Source organism: Callithrix jacchus, chromosome 5 (assembly GCF_049354715.1).
Source record: "Callithrix jacchus isolate 240 chromosome 5, calJac240_pri, whole genome shotgun sequence".
Lineage (NCBI taxonomy): Eukaryota > Metazoa > Chordata > Mammalia > Primates > Cebidae > Callithrix > Callithrix jacchus.
The window spans coordinates 54,162,562-54,181,729 of record NC_133506.1 but is presented as its reverse complement, the minus strand read 5'-3'; the positions used below and the strand labels follow the sequence as shown (position 1 = coordinate 54,181,729).

Sequence of the window (19,168 nt, the reverse complement as noted above, 5' to 3'; positions counted from 1 at the left end):
GTTAAGTAACTTGGCTGAGGCCACACAGCTAGTACATGGTATAGTTGGGACTCCATGTCAGATTGCCCAATTCCAGAAGCTCCTGCTCTTATAACCAGTTGGTATACGGCCTACAGCTGACCCAGAGAGGAAAGACATGTCCTGTCACCGGTTGGGGTCTATACAAGTCAGGAGACCCAGAACAGAGGGGCTGCTTAGCAACAGAGAGACTCTAAAAGGTTCAAAGTGAAAGGGGGGTGATGGCCCCCCAGGCAGCCAGAGGGAGCTGAGTGGGGTTGCAATGTGAACGGCAGACAATAATCGCAGGGCGCCCGTCATGAGGCTGGACATCACTGCTGAGAGTGCCCCGCCCGGCTGTGCTGCCAGGGCAAAGCCACCAGCTAATGGGACCCTCACCACCCGCCTCTGCCACAGCTTCTGATTCCACATCTATTTCTCAAACAGAATTCGAGGTAAAAACAATCCAATGGAGGTCACTTTTTATTGATGAAAGTTACCATCCAGCGTGAAGATCCATCAAAAACATTTTTTAAGATATGAAAACCATCTTTTAAAGATACATACACTTTGACCCTGCCCTTCTGCTTCCAAGAAATGGTTCTAAAGAAATTATTGTGGATGTTCCCAAGGGCCCATAAACAGGGATATTCATTGCGGCATTGTTTACAATAATGAAAAATTGGAAACAATCTAAATGTAATACTGTGCAGGCAGTAAGAACAGTGGCATAGGAGGCTGATATTTATTGACAAGGAACAGTGGTTATAATAAATTGTCAAGGGAAAACAGAAAGTCACAAAATAGTATGTTTAGAAGAATCTCATTTTCATATAAAATAGATAGTAGATAGAGGATAGATAGATAAGATAGATAATTGACAGATACATGAAAGGAAAAGATACATAATAGATTATTATTTTTCTTTTTTTATTTTTTAGATGGAATCTCACTTTGTCACCCAGGCTGGAGTGCAGTGGCATGATCTCAGCTCACTGCAACCTCTACCTCCTGGGTTCAAGCGATTCTCTCACCTCAGCCTCCCTAGTAGCTAGAATTACAGGCACATGCCACCATGCCTGGATAATTTTTGTATTTTTAGTAGAGACGGGGTTTCATCATGTTGGGCAAGTTGGTCTTGAACTCCTGGCCTCAAGTGATTCACCCAACTTGGCCTCCCAAAGTGCTGGGATTACAGGCGTGAGCCACCATGCCCGGCCCAGATAATAAATTATCAATATATGATAGAGAGATAGAAAAATAGGTGACAGATGGGTGATAATAGGTAGATCGTAGATAGATTAATGATAGATAGAGGGCGGATAGACAGTACATAGATGACTGGTGGAGGATTGACATATAAATGATAGATAATAGATGATTGGTGGGTAATAGAAAGATACATAAATAGATGGTAGATAGACAGTAGATCAGTGGTAGATGGTAGACAGAGAGTAGACAGATGATAGATGATTGATAAATAAATGATAGCTAACAGACAACTGATAGACAATAGAGAGACAGAAAGACACAGGTAGTTAGTAGAGAGATGGTAGATAAAGAGATGTGGACAGGCGATAGATGATAGGTAATAGATGATGGAGAGGCACCCGGCACTTCTTGTCCTGTGTCTTGAGGATACAGCGCTCGTGGAACTTACATTCTCATAGAGAGATTTTCTAGATAGATTTTATTTATCTAGGGCAGGCTAGCAGTCTTGGAAGTGCAAGTTCTGATAGGCACTGACTGAACTAATTTCTAGAGAAAGGCTGTGAGGTCTGGGATGGGCTCCCGCCCATGGGCAGAGAAGAACCCGGCATGGCAGGGAGAGATGGTTGTGACAGATGGGTGCTGGTACAGGGAGGTTTGTGGGACGATTCCGTCTCCTTCTGCATGTTTAAGACTTTCTGAAGTGAACATGGGGACAAGCTGGGCAGGGGAAGATGGTCTCCGGAGTGAGACTGTCTAGTTTCCAACACGGTCCCCTACTTCGTGAGGTGGGTGGGTGCCGAGCTCTTCCTGGTGCCCACTGTCCCTCTTTCATGGCTGTGGTGGAGACCCAGCCAGCCCTTGGCGAATGGGGCCTCGGTGTTGTGCCCATTCTTGTAGCAAAAGCCAAGAGCATGAGCATGGCTGCTGTGCAGGGAATTTTGATTTGTGATCTGTTCCTTCAGCGTTGTCATCAATGACCATGGATAATATGGAGAATACAAAGTAACTGGGAACCCAAACGATGCTTGTCCCAGACCCTCCATTCCCGCGACCATCACCACACACACTCAGAGTAGCTGCCCAGGGAGGTCCGGGGGGGGTGAGGGATGGGAGGGCTTCAGCAAGAGCCCCTTCTCCATGCCTGCAGCCTGAGGGGAGACGTGAACTGAGGCACAGCCAGAGCCCACCCTGGGGGCAGCTCTTGGTCCCTCACACCTTCCAACCTCACTCAGCAAGCACCTACTGACCTGGGATCTGGGCATGGAAAGACTGGCGACCCGGCTGCCTCCCAGGCTGGTTGCTTACAAGTGAACTGATAGGTGCAATGTTCTGAGAATGGCTGTGACTGGTGTGCTCAGAAGCTGTGGAGACTCCAGGCCTGTGGAGCTGGGGTTGTTCATGGTGTGGGCTTTGGAGTGCAAAGACCCACATCTGAATTCCAATGCCAGCTTTCTTTTTTTTCCCTATGTTTAGATATATTTAGATACATAAATACCATTGTGTTACAATTGCCGACAGTATTCAATATAATAATTGCCGCACAGATTTGGAGCGTAGCTGCACTGGGCTAGTCCATCTAGCCTAGGCATGTGGTCGGCTAGAGTTTCTAGGTTAATGTAAATATACCCTAGGATATTCACACAATGACAAAATCATCTAAGGACACATCTGATAATGTATTCCTGTCATTAAACAATGCATGACTGTATTTATATGTTTATTTCCACTCTCCTTCATTAAAATTTTAACTTCATTTAGGGCAGGGACCAATCTCTGTCTCATCTTTTAGTGCCTATGAGAGCACCTAACAGATAGTAGTCGTTCAACAAATATTTGGTGAATAAACAAATGAATAGAAAATTGATTTGAAATTTTAAAAAATTAATGAGTTTTCAAAGAATTTGATTAAAACCCTGTGTATTAATTTCCTAGAGCTTCTGTAACAAAGTACCACAAATTGGTTGCTTTTAAACAAGAGAAATTTATTATCTCACAGTTATGGAGGTCAGAAGTCCAAAGTCAAGATGTCAACAAGGTTGATTCTTGCCAGCACCTCTGAGGGAGAGTCTGTTCCATGCCTCTCTCCCTGCTGCTGGTGATGGCAGATAATAATTTCATCCTTTGGCTCGTTGTTTTGTTTTGTTTTTTGCATTTTAGGTTTTGGGGTACATGTGAAGGACATGCAAGATAGTTGCATAGGTACACACGTGGCAGCGTGATTTGCTGCCTTCCTCCCCTTCACCTGTATCTGGCATTTCTCCCCATGCTGTCTCTCCCCAACTCCCCACCCCCCCCCACTGTCCCTCCCCTATTTCCCCCCAACAGACCCCAGTGTGTGATGCTCCCCTCCCTGTGTCCATGTGTTCTCATTGTTCAACACCCACCTATGAGTGAGAACATGTGGTGTTTGATTTTCTGTTCGTGTGTCAGTTTGCTGAGAATAATGGTTTCCAGGTTCATCTATGTCAGTACAAAGGACACGAACTCATCGTTTTTGATGGCTGCATAATATTCCATGGTGTATATGTGCCACATTTTCCCTGTCCAGTCTATCATCCATGGGCATTTGGGTTGGTTCCAGGTCTTTGCTATTGTAAACTGTGCTGCAATGAACATTCGTGTGCATATGTCCTTATAGTAGAACAATTTATAATCCTTTGGATATATACCAGTAATGGGATTGCTGGGTCAAATGGAATTTCTATTTCTAGGTCCTTGAGGAATCGCCACACTGTCTTCCACAATGGTTGACCTAATTTACACTCCCACCAACAGTGTAAAAGTGTTCCTATTTCTCCACATCCTCTCCAGCATCTGTTGTCTCCAGATTTTTTAATAATCACCATTCTAACTGGCGTGAGATGGTATCTCAATGTACTTTTGATTTGCATTTCTCTAATGACCAGTGATGATGAGCATTTTTTCATATGTTCGTTGGCCTCATGTATGTCTTCTTTTGTAAAGCGTCTGTTCATATCCTTCACCCACTTTTGAATGGGCTTGTTTGTGTTTTTCTTGTAAATCTGTTTTAGTTCTTTGTAAATTCTGGATATCAGCCCTTTGTCAGATGGGGAGACTGCAAAAATTTTTTCCCATTCTGTTGGTTGCCAATTAACTCTAATGACTGTTTCTTTTGCCGTGCAGAAGCTATGGAGTTTGATTAGGTCCCATTTGTCTATTTTGGCTTTTGTTGCCAATGCTTTTGGTGTTTTGGTCATGAAGTCCTTACCTATGCCTATGTCATGAATGGTTTTGCCTACATTTTCTTCTAGGGTTTTTATGGTATTAGATCTTATGTTTAAGTCTTTAATCCATCTGGAGTTAATTTTAGTGTAAGGTGTCAGGAAGGGGTCCAGTTTCTGCTTTCTGCACATGGCTAGCCAGTTTTCCCAACACCATTTATTAAACAGGGAATCCTTTCCCCATTGCTTGTTTTTGTCAGGTTTGTCAAAGATTGGATGATTGTAGATATGTTGTGTTGCCTCTGAGGCCTCTGTTCTGTTCCATTGGTCTATGTCTCTGTTTTGGTACCAGTACCATGCTGTTTTGATTACTGCAGCCTTGTAGTGTAGTTTGAAGTCTGATAATGTGATGCCTCCTGCTTTGTTCTTTTTGCTTAGAATTGACTTTGTTATGCGGGCTCTCTTTTGGTTCCATATGAAGTTTAAGGTGTTTTTTTTTCCACTTCTGTGAAGAAGGTCATTGGTAGCTTGATGAGGATAGCATTGAATCTGTAAATTACTTTGGGCAGTATAGCCATTTTCACGATATTGATTCTTCCTAACCATGAACATGGAATGTTTCTCCATCTGTTTGTGTCCTCTCTTACTTCCTTGAGCAGTGGTTTATAGTTCTCCTTGAAGAGGTCCTTTACATTCCTTGTTAGTTGTATTCCCAGGTATTTTATTCTCTTTGTAGCAATTGTGAATGGCAGTTCATTCTTGATTTGGCTCTCTTTAAGTCTGTTATTGGTGTATAGGAATGCTTGTGATTTCTGCACATTGATTCTGTATCCTGAGACTTTGCTGAACTTGCTTATCAGTTTCAGGGGATTTTGGTCTGAGATGATGGGGTCTTCTAGATATACTATCATGTTGTCTGCAAATAGAGACAATTTGACTTCCTCCTTTCCTATTTGCATCTCCTTTATTTCTTTTTCTTGCCTGATTGCTCTGGCTGCTTTCTGCTTACTCTCTGTGCCCTTGGCCATGGAGGCTCTTCCCACAGTTCCAGCCTGCAGCCTGCCATGCAGCACAGTATCTGAAGTACGCTCTGTGTATGGGTGAAGGGTGGTCATCTTCCCTGGAGGTGCTCCAGGGTGACCACCGTCTCTGGGCAAATAACTATGTGTACCATGCCACCTCCTACTACCTCCTCTTGGAGCACCACCGTGCATACATGGTCAATACTCTGACAAGTCCTGTAGCATAGCCAGCTGTCTAGCTTTGCTTAAGGCTGCACTGAATACTGGCCTGAGGCATCACTGTCTATGGCTGAGTCCCCAGAAGCAAGCCATGAGCTGAGAATATGGGGGGGTGAGTGCTTTGGGAGGCAGTCCTTATGGAACAGACTGGAAGGGGAGTGGGAAAATGAGCCTGGGAGAGGGAAGGGATGGGCAAGAAGGCTGGAACAAGCTGAGTTCCATGGAGGGTGGCATTGGCTCACCACTGTGGCAGGTTCTGGAAAGAGTGCCATCAGGGCGAGGGAGCTGAGATGTTTATACCCTCACACCCACATTTGCTAGTCATTGGTTAACGTCGCCCCAAAGCAGGGGATGTGAATTCCCAGACACTTCCTGCTTATCACGTTGGCAGATGAAATCAATTCTGGAAGGCTGAGAGCAGCCTTTAGCAAAAAGACCCAGGTCCTGGAGCCCGAGAGAGAAAGCTCCAGGAACAGACATGAAAGGGCTAAAGGGACATGAGACGTGAGTGGAACATGGGCAGGGTCAAGGCTCTGACAAGTCCTGCAGGAAGGCAGCTTTTGAACTTTGATTAATCCAGCTCATCTGGCCACAAGCCCACTTCTGTTCAGCCTCTATCCACCGCTTCTGGATGGAATATTCCAGAGTACAGGCACGCAGGTTTTGTGGACAACATAATCTGCTCTCCTTCATTTTTAACTTTTTGGTTTATGCTAATATTATCTACTCCACTGCGAGTTCCTCATGGGCAGAAATGATGACCTCTTCCTTCCTTCTTGTGTCCTCCAGGCCTGGCCTCCACACAGAGGACAAGCAAAACAAATCTCTCAGAAGCAAATGAATCAATGCACCAATTCTTGAAGCTGCGGAGCTCTATAGCTGGCTTGGCGCAGGTGGGCAAAGAAGAACTCTTCTCCCATTGGAAAATGCGAGGCATATATACTTAATAAAGTACAAACTTTCTGTACAGATGGAACATAAACCAATGACGTCACTAGATCCACTGGCCATTCACTCAAGCTGCGGACAGAGCCCGACGGCCGGGGCACCAGACTGCTGAGTGCTCAGGGAGGCTCAGCCCCCACAGCCCCTGCTCAACCCAAATCAGTGGCAGGTCACAGAGGTGAGGCCACCAAGGGCTTCTGACCCCTGTAGCCCTCCCAGGGCTAACCTACTTGAGTCCATTCTTCTGGTCAACCAGCTTGGGAGCCTTAGTGAGTGGCAGGTTGTTGCAAGAGAGAAAACCCTAGAGTCCTCTTTGTTCTAATGACTTAGAATAAAGTCCAAACTCACCAGGCTCCCTGGACCCTGTGGGATTTGGCCCCTGCCTGCGTCTCCCCCTCCCCACCCTCCACTCTACTTCTGGGTCCACTCACTCCAGCCCTGACATCCGTTCTGTTCCTTGAAACCGATGAGCTGATTCCTGCCTCAGGGCCTTGGCACTGGCCGCTCCTCCACCTGGAAGGCTGCGTCTCAGCTTCCCTGGCTGGCTCCTTCTTGTCTTTCAGACTCCAACTTCCCTGCCTGGGGTGGCCTTCTCAACCGGCACTCCCACCCCTCACAATCTAGCCTCGAAAGCTCATTTATTTTTTTCTTAACACTTTCATTTTCTGACATTCTTTCTGTCATTTGTTTACTTAAGTATAGCCTGGAATGTGGCCTCCAAGAGAGCAGGGACCACATCTGTGCTCACAACTGCACCCCTTGATACCGAGAACAAAGTAAGTGCTCAACAAAAACCAGGAAGGAGGGAGGGAGGGAGGGAGGAGGGAAGGAAGGAAGGAAGGAAGGAAGGGAGGGAGGGAGGGAGGGAAGGATAGAGGAAAGAAGGAAGCAAGGGAAGGAGGGAGGAGGGAAGGAAGGAAGGAAAGAAGAGAGGGAGGGAGGGAGGGAAGCAAGGGAGGGAGAAAGGAGGAAGGAAAGAAAGACAGATGGGCAGATGGATCGCACCTCCTGTGACCTTGCCTCCACTGAATGATGTGGCTTCTTGGGTGAGCCAGGGATAATGAGTAGAAATTGTAAAACTGATTTACCTTGGTGTGTGCATGTGTGTGTGTTCTCCAGAAGTACAGAACCATAGCAAAGATGAGGCACCATTTTGAGTATTTTCGATATGCTTTAATAACTCAAATAATTATCTCAACAACCCTGTTAAGTAAGTGTTACTGGACACTCACTGTACAGATGAGGAAGCTGAAGCTCTGAGATGCTGGGTATTTTCCCTGAGGTCACACAGCCCAGGGCAGCCCAATGCAATGCCAGCAGCGCACACTTCCCTTGGCACCTGCACCCCAACCTGCCTATGCTGCCCAGCACCAGAATGGCCCAGTCACAGCTCCTCCACATGGGTGCCTCTGCCACTGCCACACTTTGAGACTCTCAGTTGGTGAGTGCAAAGCCCACCTTCGTCGCTCGGTGACTAGGAGTGAGCTATTTCACACAGCTCTGGGGACCTGGGAAAGGTGAGTAGTCCCCCAGAGCTCACCGATGCTCCAGGCCACAGCTCTGGTGTCACTGCAGCAGGGTTTTCTGACCTGGCATGTGGACTACATCTGTGGTACAATTGGAGGTGTGAGGCCCGCGTGGTTTGTAAAAGAGAAGGAAAGGCCAGCTCAAGTGTGCTCATGTTGAAGAATGACACAGGGCAGCCACGGAAAGGAATGAATTCCCAGGAGGGTGGGGGCATCGCCCCACTTTCTTTAGCAGCTCGACCCCTCTGAGGGCTGCATGGTCATCCACCTGTGGTGGGCTCCTGGTCCCAGCACCTGGGGCCAAGCCCCACGTAACAGCACCCCAAGGGTTAAGCCCCTTCCCAACTGCTCCCACCGCCCCCTCCTGCTCCACTGGGGTAATGAGGGAAATGTCAGCAGAAGTGATTGCTGGGAGCCCTACAGAGAAACTGCCCTATTGAGTTTTTTAAATTAAATCTATTTATAAGTTATACCCTGCCTGCTTCAAAAAAGGATTTGAGGTGGTTTATGATAAATGACACATAAAATGGAAAGGCTGTTAAATAGAAAGAGAAGAATCAAGAATGCCACACAGAAGGAGGGAGAGAAAAGAAATCCCTGGGCTTAGGGAAATGGTAACAGATTAGATATGATAGTTTGTTTGGCTCCCTGCGTCCCAGCAGCTGAGGCAAAAAGGGAAATCATTACAAGGGGCCACGTAACTCTGTCTGGTGATTCACGGAAACTCACCACGCTGTCACAGGGCAAGCAGGCAGCCTCACTGGCGGTGAGGAAAGGCATAAGGCATCTGGCTCTGTGGTCGGCGGGCTGCCCCTTCCCAAACATTTCTACGCTGCCCCTCAGTGATTTCCAGCAAACAGACGCCACTCCCAGGCTCTGCGTGCCCCGCCTTTCCTCCTCACTGGTGGTATCACCTTCCAGATCCGGGGTCACTCCTTAAAGGGGATGCTGCCCAGCAAACAGTCCCCTTCTTCTGGAAAGCAACCCCATTGTACCACCCTCACCTGCTCATAGCACACACAGTTTAGATCGTTATTAGTCCATTTTCACAGTGCTGATAAAGACATACCTGAGACTGGGTAATTGATAAAGAAAAAGAGGTTTAATGGACTCAGTTCCATGTGGCTGGGGAGGCCTCACAATCAAGAAGGCAAAAGGCACATCTTACACAGTGGCAGACAAGAGAGAATAAGAGCCAAGCAAAAGGGGAAACCCCTTATAAAACCATCAGATCTCATGAGACTTATTCACTACCATGAGAACAGTATGGGGGAAGCTGCCCTTATGATTCAATTTTCTCCCACCAGGTCCCTCCCACAACATGTGGGAACTATGGGAGCTACAATTCAAGATGAAGTTTGGGTGGGGACACAGCCAAACCATATCAGATCACACTCACTTCCTGACCCCTGGCCCTGGGAATAGGCATATGACCCAAAACAGCCCAATCAAAGTCAACCCCAGGACTTCCACAGAAACTTTCAGCAAAATAACCTCTGCCCAGGGGGTCGCTGGCCTGAGGAACACAAGCAAGGAGCTGCTTCTGGCCATCTTTCCTCCACTTGGAGAAAGACTGCCTGAGAATGAGGCCGACAAAGAAGAGAGAACAGAGAGAAGGCAAGGGGAGCCAGGTCCTGATGATGTCACTTGAACACCTGTATTCAACCATTCCTGAAGCCATCATTCCTGGTCTTTTCTGGTTAAGAGCTAATAATGTCCCTCTTCTTAGCATACGCCTACTTGAGCTGGGTTCTGTTTCTCTGTAAACAAAAGCAACCTGGCTAACCATACCTTCCATCTCCACTGCTTTGAGAGCTCTCCATCCCAGATTCTACCACCAACTTGGTTTCAGCTAAATGTCCTCATGGGACACCCATCTGTTCCCCAGCCCCAGGCCTCTTGGCTCTCTGGCCTCTTGCCCAATGACCCTCCTCTCCCTGTCCTCCACTTCTCACCCTCTCAGTCCCTTTGCTACTCATTGGATCCTGAATTAGTCCACCTTGCAGCCTCCAAATCCTCTCTCTCTCTCTCTCTCTCTCTTTCTTTCTCTCCAGAGCCTCCTTCTTTCTTTGCTTCCAGGATACATGCTTTTTCACCTCGAGACTCCCTGGCCCTAACTCTTCCACTTTCTCCCAATTCATCAGCTCCACTTTGGCCTTCCTTCTTCCTAAACTGGGCCCTATGGAAATGAAGTGACACGTGACATTTCAGCTCATGCACCATACCCTGCCTGGTGCTGAGCACATGCCCCGCATCGTCTCATGTGGTTCTTATCGCAAGCCTGAGAGTAAGAGTTCTTGTCCTCAGGTGACAGGGAGCAAGCCTGAGGATTGGGAGGTGAAGGCGGCTGAGGCCACATTGCTGAGCAAGTGGCAGGGCTGAAATTTGAGCGAGGGGTCTGGCCCCGTAGCCAGCACTTGTTCCTTGCTCTCTTGTCCCACCCCATCTCTCCCATGAGCCTTCACCTCTGAAATGTCCTGTAATCGTCTCTTCTGCACATGGGTGTCTGGGTACACCTGGGAAGCTGAACAATTTCCCAGACTGGACAATTTCTAACTTGCAGGGTAATGCCTAGGCACCCCACCTCTCCAACCTCTCCACAGCCAGCCCCTTGAGCAATACTAAGCACTATTCCTCCCTCCCTTTACTCCCATGGTTGCCTCTTTCTAAAAAACTCTTTTCTTCCTTCTTACCTGGCTAATTCCTACTTCTTTAAATATATGAGATACAATTTAGGCTGGGTACGGTGGCTCACGCCTGTAATCCCAGCACTTTGGGAGGCAGAGGTGGGTGGATCACCTGAGGTCAGAAATTCAGGTTCACCATCCTGGCCAACATGGTGAAACCCCATCTCTACCAAACATACAAAAATTAGTCAGGCGTGGTGGCGGGAGCTTGTAATCCCAGCAACTTCGGAGGCCGAGGCAGGAGGATTGCTTGAACCTGGGAGGCAGAGGTTGCAGTGAGCCAAGATGTCACCACTGCACTCCAGCCGGAGTGACAGAGTGAGACTCCATCTCAAAAAAAAAAAAAAGCCGAAACAAAACAAACAATAAATTAAAATGACAAGGCAGAGGCACTCTGCACCCACGAGATTAGCAAGGAGCTGTCAATGTCAGTAACACCTGGTGTGGACAAGGAAGAGTGGGAAAGACATCTCACTGCTCCTTTCTGGGACATACATCCCACTAGCCTTCACGGGGCAGTGTGACAAAATCCAGGAAAACTTGAAACGTGAACTTACTGCAGCCCAGCTGTTGTGGGTCCACAGAGATATCTCAAAGAAGCATCAAGTGGGTGCCCGAAGAGTCAGAAGCTCCAGTGTGGGGATCCCTCCCCCAAGCAAGTTTGAGGAGCCCCGCCATCAGCCTCCCAGTAGCTATGTCCTCTCCTGTCTGCCACAGGAGGTTCCTCCCTCTCTGATCCCAGCAAGATGGTTGACCTGCCCATTCACAGCCACCCATAATTCTCCAGAAGCCCCACCAGGGCCCTGGGGTTACAATACCTCCCGCTTCAAATTGGCTTTCCTGGCCTCTGGTTCCAGAGGGGCCCTTGAAAAATATTAATGCCCCAAGTTAGAAAACTTTGGAGCCAGACGAGGGGCCTGTGCATCAAAGCCAGACCACGGTCCTCAACAGGGATCCATAACCTGGACCTAGATGTGTTTTGGGTTCAGGAAATAAGCGTGACATTGGAACTGAGCTGCCAATTAGCCTGCAGTCCTGGCCCCTGCCGGTGGGCCTATTTGCTCAAGGTGATGGGCTGCTTGTGGAGGCTGTGAGCTTTTTATGTGCCAACCTGCACCTTCTCGGCCCCTTCGCTGGGCCATTTAGCCGTCTAAATCAAGACATCTCAGTCCACAACGACAGCTAGATATTCACGCACGGGGCTGCCTTTCCTCCCCTTGTAATCTAAATCTAATTTATTGGCCCAGGGACATAGGGAGCAGCCTACGTACGTAGCTGGTGTGCAGTGAATAATATAACATACAACCTTCCTGTGTAATAAGGCTCTTTATAGAAGGTATTATGTAGGGTCTGGCTTGGAGCACCAACGAAGCCCTGATTAATTCCTACCTGGAAAATATCCATGTTGCCACCCTCAGAAGGCTCCATGGGGGCGGGAAGGGGGCTCAGCGCCTCTGAATTCTCACACTGGTTTTACATCTTGGTGGTTTATAAGATTAGATGTGCTTAAGCTCCCTGAGGGCAGGAGCCCTGTTTTATGGGCACCGCTCACCCATCCAGCTGCAATGAAAGGTGTTCAATAAACTCGCCGAATTAATCTGGATGAAATTGAAGTGAAAAGTTATTCTTTATGCACTTGCTATGACTTGAGGACTGACTTCCTTAGCCAGCGAGGACTGGTGCTCACCTGGTGCTAAAAGCCTGCTAAGCAAGCTGCCACCTCATTGAATTGCCGTTGCTGGTTGGGCAGAGACAAACTCTTGATTTGTTGGGGCCTCAGTTTCCACTTATGTGCTGTGGGACATTGGTGTCCCAGGGCGAGAGTAAGGGCTACTCGGAGGACATTCATGCAACATTCGTGATACTCATTGCCAGGTGCCCATTTTCCCTGCCAAACACTCAGGGGCACACACCTCACTCAGTCATTCACCCATTCATTCATTCACTCGACAAATATCACATCTCCTGGATTCTGAGATGCACAGGTTTTTTACATCATGTGTCTGAAACCAGGACATCTTGTAAAATTGACATCCATGACATACACCAAAGTCATAAACTGAGGCCCATAGCCCAAATCCTACCTATCACCTGTGTTTAGAAACACAGTTTTACTGAAATGCAACCATGCCCACTGGTTTATGGACAGTCTGTGGCTGACCTCGTATGGCAGCAGTGGGGTTAAGGGTTTCAGCAGAGACAGCATGGCCTGCAAAGCCAGGAGTACTGGCACCCTGGTGCTTGACATCACCTAGTGGTGAAGTCCCTGCCATGGGATCTGTCAGGGTAGCGGTTACACCCAGGATGGTGGCTTCAGGCATAGGCAGAGCTGGATTTCAATCCTACTTCCACGTCCTACCGGCTATGTATCCACTGGCAAGCTACTCTCTGAGTCCCAGGCTCTGAATCTGTAAATGGGGATGGGGAGAAGAGGAAATATAAGCACAGACAGGAAGCACTGAGTGCAGCGCCTGGCATGTGGGAAGCACTCAGCATGCAGTCGTCTCCTCTGTTATTGTTAGTTATTGTTATCATTATTATTAACACATGCCAGGCACTGGGCTGTAAGGGGTGGGGAGAGGAAGCATGAACAAACCCGCTCTCTGCTCACAAGGTGAACTTTACAACCCAGAGCACAAGACAGGGAAGCAGAAAAGTGAAATATGGAGAGGCAGAGGCTGCGTAGAGGATCCCAGGACGGCCACTGACCCAGCTGACAGATCAGTCAGGCAGGGCTTCTTGGAGGAGTTGAGGTCTACATTCAAACTGAGGGATTTGTAGGGAGGAGTCAGTGTTTGAGCTGAGAGTAGGGGTCTGAAGAACCTACCAGTCCTGAGTTTCAATCCCCACTCCAGTGCTTCCTGGCTGTGCAATCTGAACTAAGTCCCTTATCCGCCCTGTACTTCTGTTTCCTCATTTATAAAATACAGTAACAATGTCTTCTCCTGAGGGGGCTCAGCAGCAGCTCCTGCACAGCTATCTGTCATTTTGTATTTGCCTGGCTCTGGGGACCAGGGAGGAAACAGACATGGGCCTGGTCTTCGGGAAGGGGAGAAAGAGCAAATAAATGAGGAAAGAAATGCATGACCATAAATTGGGGTATGCGCTCTGAAGAACAGAGTGCGGTGACAGAGCGTGGGGGAGGCAGGATGGGGTGGGGTCGAAGACAACAGATGAGGGTGTGAAAACACTCGGAAGGCCGCTGTCCACAACTGGCAGGTTGAGCTCAGCCTGCAGCCCCGCAGTGCCCTTGTCCCCCACCCCCTGCCTCCAAGCCCCGGAGAGTGAGTCCAGCTCGGTGCCTCACACTCATCCATCACATGGAGGCCCAGGAGTGAAGTCCCACCCACAGGCAAATTTCATTTGTCTCACCTGCAAATTGCTTTCATTTCAGAAATTTGATTTCACTGCTAAAATTTAAAACCAGGAGAGGGCTCATTAAAAAAAAACAATTTTCAGCTTTTGCCTAAAAAAAATGGGAAGATCTAGCAATTCTGGGCCACTTTCTCTCCTGGCATGAGCAATCTAGTTTGCCACACTCCCCACCCCTCCCTAATCTCATACACCTGTCTGGCGCCCCTCCTTTGTATTAACTACTTGCCTGGTCCCTTTAGGTCCCTGAGTTTGCAGCCCCTACACCAAATGCTGGAAACCCCACCAGAGCAGATCTGTGCTGGGTATAACCCACGGCCCCTCACATCCACGTTCACTTTCTCTAGGCCCCAGGAGGCCACTCCATACTGACTATTAGCAGGTCCCTGTGCCCTCTGGCCAGTAGAGGCACCTGTGGGAGACCTGGGGGGGTTACTCTCCTGGCGCTCTTCTAGTCAGGTGGCACTGGCTCTGGGTCATTTTGGTAAAGCCCCAGCCCTCCAAGCACTCCTCCCCTGGAGCCGCCCCCCAGGGCTCTGGGCACACTCCACCCCTGTCTTATGTCCCTGGAGTGGGAACTGCTCCCTCTGTGATCAGTCTGGACTGTACCATCCCTTCATTGCTTTTTCTAAGCCCTGCTCATATCTGCATATCTTTAATCAAATCTCAGATGATGCCACCCACTCCTGCCTGACCTCTGATTCAGGCCCACCATCCCTGGAATGGGGGACACATGAGGCTGGGTGTGTGGGCGGTGCTCAGCACATGGGGCGAAGGAAGGGATGGATTGCTGGAGCCATGCTGTCTGGTTTCTCCTAAGACTGTGTCCTCGACCAAGGAGCTGGCCACCTCTAAACGTGACCCTTCACCAACAATCCCGCCCCCAGCCCCGCCACCTCATCAGACTCAGGGCCGGGTCCCTAGAAACGTCTCCCATCCAAGAAACAGCATCTTCCTTTCCCCAAATGCACTGGACCACTTTAAATGCACGTCTCATCTGCTCCAAGAGTGCATAAACAACTCCCGTTTTCAATCATGTTGGGGACATGGTGCCAGCCCTCATTACCAGGTCTCCGGGAGGGAGTGACAGCTGGCATTAGTATTTCAGCACGGCCTCAGAAAGCACATGGCAAGCGCCGTGAACATCGTGGCCTGCTTGTGCAGCCTTTGCTAGCTGGCAAGCTGAGCTAGCACAGGGGCAGTGAGGCCCCGCTCGGCCCGGATAAGCAATTTCCTATACCTTTGAGGACAGAAAGAGAGAAAAAAGCACCCTTCTCCCCACAAGCCCCCTGGGTGTCAGGTGTCCACAGAGCCTTGTTCCCCAGCCAGTGCTGTGTCCTCCCACAGGCTGAGCGGCCTTTCATCAAATCCTGGTGGTAACAAAGCTTGGCATGTCCAGTGCTTACCACATGGAATTCAGTGCTGGGTTGTCTCCGTTTTACAGAAGGACTCAGGCTGGAGTCTACACAGCTCACTCTGAATCACAGAGCTTGCCAGAGGAAGAGTAGAGGTCGAGACCCCCCAGCCTGTACCTGTGACCCATGCTGGCCATGATTCCTTGACCCCTGAGGGAGCCAGTGCAGAACCTAACTGCCTGGCAGGGCCTCTGGGAGCTTGGGGCTCTTGCTGGAGACCCTGCCTGTCCCGCTGATGCTGACGAAGAGGCCAGACTGTAAGGCAGTGAGGCATGAAGCTCAACGCCCATCCACAGGTCACACAAGCCAGCTGCAGATATCTGCTTTGATGAGGCTCCTTGGACGGCCTTGGAGAGTTGATGGAGGTAAAGACGAGGGCAGCCTGGTGAGGGGGGAGATGAAACTCTGACACTAAATAACCCAAGCAGAGCAGCTGCTCCATTTCTGCAGGAGCAGGGTGTGAAATGAAGGCGGGAGGATGGCTCCTCCAAGGCGCCTTGTGAAGGACATTAACCACGCCGGAGCCCACAGATGCGTCCCCATGTTGCACAGCTATCGAGCACGTACTAAATGCTAGCCTGTGCTAGGTGCTGGGACTAGAGACAAGCAGACAGAGGCAGTGCCCTCAGAAAGCTCTCAGTCGAGCGAGGGAGCACAGACAATAACAGCTAAGGTCCTGTTCATGCTGGGGTGGTCTGTGCATGATAAACGTTGTGATGGCAGAACCTGGTGTTCCAAGATCCAGAGGAGACTTATTCCAAGGTGCACATACCAAACAGCAAAAACGCCTTAGAGAAAGCAAAGCGTACAGCACCTCTTCACTTGTGTCTTCTGATAGACGACAGTAAAAGCAGCATCCAAGGGAGCCCCACTTCACAACACAGGAAAACATTTCTTACACACTATTTCCTCTCCCAACTCTGCCACCTCACATTTCCCTCAGAGACTCTTATTTGCTTAACTTTCATCCCCAAAACTCACCCTTGCACTCCATCCTCTTTCTTTTTCCTCTTGCCTTTCTCTCCTAGTTTTTGTTTTCTTTTTTGTTTTTGTTTTTGTCTTTTTTTTTTTTTTTTTGAGATGGAGTTTCACTCTTGTTACCCAGGCGGGAGCGCAATGGCGCGATCTCAGCTCACTGCAACCTCTGCCTCCTGGGTTCAGGCAATTCTCCTGCCTCAGCCTCCTGAGTAGCTGGGATTACAGGCATGCGCCACCATGCCCAGCTAATTTTTTGTATTTTTAGTAGAGATGGGGTTTCACCATGTTGACCAGGATGGTCTCGATCTCTCGACCTCGTGATCCACCCGTCTCGGCCTCCCAAAGTGCTGGGATTACAGGCTTGAGCCACTGCGCCCGGCCTGTTTTTGTCTTTTTGAGACAGAGTCTTGCTCTGTCACCCAGGCTGGAGTGCAGTGGTGCGATCTCAGCTCACTGCAACCTCTGCCTCCAGGGTTCAAGCAATTCTCCTGCCTCAGCCTCCCAAGTAGCTGGGACTACAGGGGTGCGCTAGCATGCCTGGTTCATTTTTTAATTTTTTTGTAGAGACAGGGTTTCCCATATTGGCCAGGCTGGTCTTGAACTCCTGACCTTCTGATCCGCCTTCCTCGGCCTCCCAAACTGCTAGGATTACAGGTGTGAACCACCGCGCCCGGCCTTCTCCTAGTTCTTTTAAAATGTATGTTTGCAGCCTCTCCCCAAGGAAAGGAAGCGGCATTCCTCTCCTCCTCACCCCTTTCTCAGCTCATGCTCTATACCTTGGCTTGTAGGAGGTGGCCATGCCCCTCAGTTTACCTGGCCAGTCCTGCCATACATCTGGTACCCTGACAAAATGTTTAATAGCTCCTCCTCTCACTCCCCAAAGTGCCCCAGTTTGATCAATAAATTACATAGTCTCTCTATCAGCACATCACCTCCTGGTGAGGCTCATCCCCCCTTGGAGCCCTCTCCATGTATGTCTCCTGCTGTCATCCTCTTTCAAGACAGCCTACTTTTCTTCCCTCATGGGGCTTCTTACTTTGAAATGCATTGTTTTGTTTGAGGGCAGGAAATCTGTTTCCTCTTCCACCTACGTGAGGACCTACACACTGTTTGGGACATTTTAACCACTAAATACATATTAGTGGGTGGGTGGGTGGATGGTGGTTGGGGAGATGGATGGAGGAAGGGAATGAGGGAGGGAAGGAAAGATAAGTGGCAGGATGGTGGGTGGTGGGACGGATGGATGGTGGGAGGGATGGTGGATGGGGTAGATAAATGAATGGGTTTTAGGGAAACCGGTTAGAAAGCTAGTGCAGTCATCCAAGGAAGAGAAGGTGATCAGCTGGGAGGAGGTGAAGATGGAGGTAAGTGGGTGATTTTTACACCACTGCTGGAGATGGACTCAAATGGACTTGGCCATGCTGGGCGAAGAACGGACATGAACTCAGGCTTCCTGCTTGGATCCTGACAGAGCCTTCTCTCCCCAGGCACCTTACCTGGGGGACAAAATCCCTGCTGTTTCTTGAGGAAGCAGCTTATTGTCATGAAAATAGTTCAGAGGAACTGTGGAGTGACCCACACCAGTTCCAAGAGGAACTGGAACCTGTGGGCTGGAAGAGGCAGGCCTCCCAGCCTCCACTGGCCTGACAGGCGCCTTTCAATCACTCCTTAACTGCACAAGAGCCATTGCTAGTTAATAAAGAGTCCTTAAAACCCTCCAAAGGTGCAACGCCACGCCCACAATACATCGCAAAAAGTTAAATGGAAAATCTGGGACCGTCTATCAGCAGGGAGCTCAAGCGCCTTCTGTTGGGAGTGAAGAGGAACTCGGGGAGATTGTGAGCAGCCACTGTGAGCCTCAGTTTGCTTCCGTGTAATGCAGAGATCATAGCAGTACCTGCCTCCCAGGCTAATTGGAAGATAATATGAGGACATGGTCACATGAGGCTCCCAGCAGCACCTCCCCAACCCATGCTGCAACTGCTGCTTGTGCTGGGGTCTTATACACGTATTTAAGGACATACTAATTTCATCCTTGTAACCAGCCTCCACACTGGCCTTTCTCTTTCCAGTTTGCTGATGAGAAAACTTACAGTTGGGGCACCGCAGCCTCTCTCCAGGTTTGTGCAGCCGGCGGAAGTAGTCACTGCAGGTCTCACACTGACGGATGGGTCACGCACATCCCATGTGTTTTACTTTCTGAGTTGATCTAGGACAGGAGCCGGCACACCTTTCCTGTGAAAGACCAAACGGTAAACAGGTTTGGCTTGGTAGGCCACACAGTCTCTCTGTTGTAACTATCAGACCCTGCCCTTGTCCCACAGAAGCAGCCATGGGCAAGACTGCATTCCAATAAAACTTTATTTACAAAAACAGGCCCAGGCCAACCCCTTGCTCCAGAGAGCACAGAGAATGAAAATTCTTGAGGTGTACATTTTACCTCAAATATCAGTTGCTGGGTTTGTACACGTCCAAGGGTTAGAAGTGGACAGTTAAAGCAGCCCACGTCCCAGTGTTTTCTGTGAGAAGGCGTGTAAGGAATTCCTCCCCGACATTTCTCCTGGGGAGGATGCTGAGGCAGGTTTTCTAACTGAAGGTTAAGCTCTCCAAATT

The 19,168-nt window shown here is 49.1% G+C and overlaps 1 long non-coding RNA gene across 1 annotated transcript in view; it reads right to left on the bottom strand.

The window, feature by feature from the left end:
- LOC128932065 (uncharacterized) overlaps nt 1–18,790 on the bottom strand; it is a 60,015-nt gene extending 41,225 nt beyond the window's left edge. The window contains exon 1 of the long non-coding RNA XR_008481388.2: nt 18,649–18,790. This is a non-coding gene — a long non-coding RNA (uncharacterized LOC128932065). The remainder of the gene's footprint in view (nt 1–18,648) is intronic.
- Nucleotides 18,791–19,168: the final 378 nt, after the last annotated feature.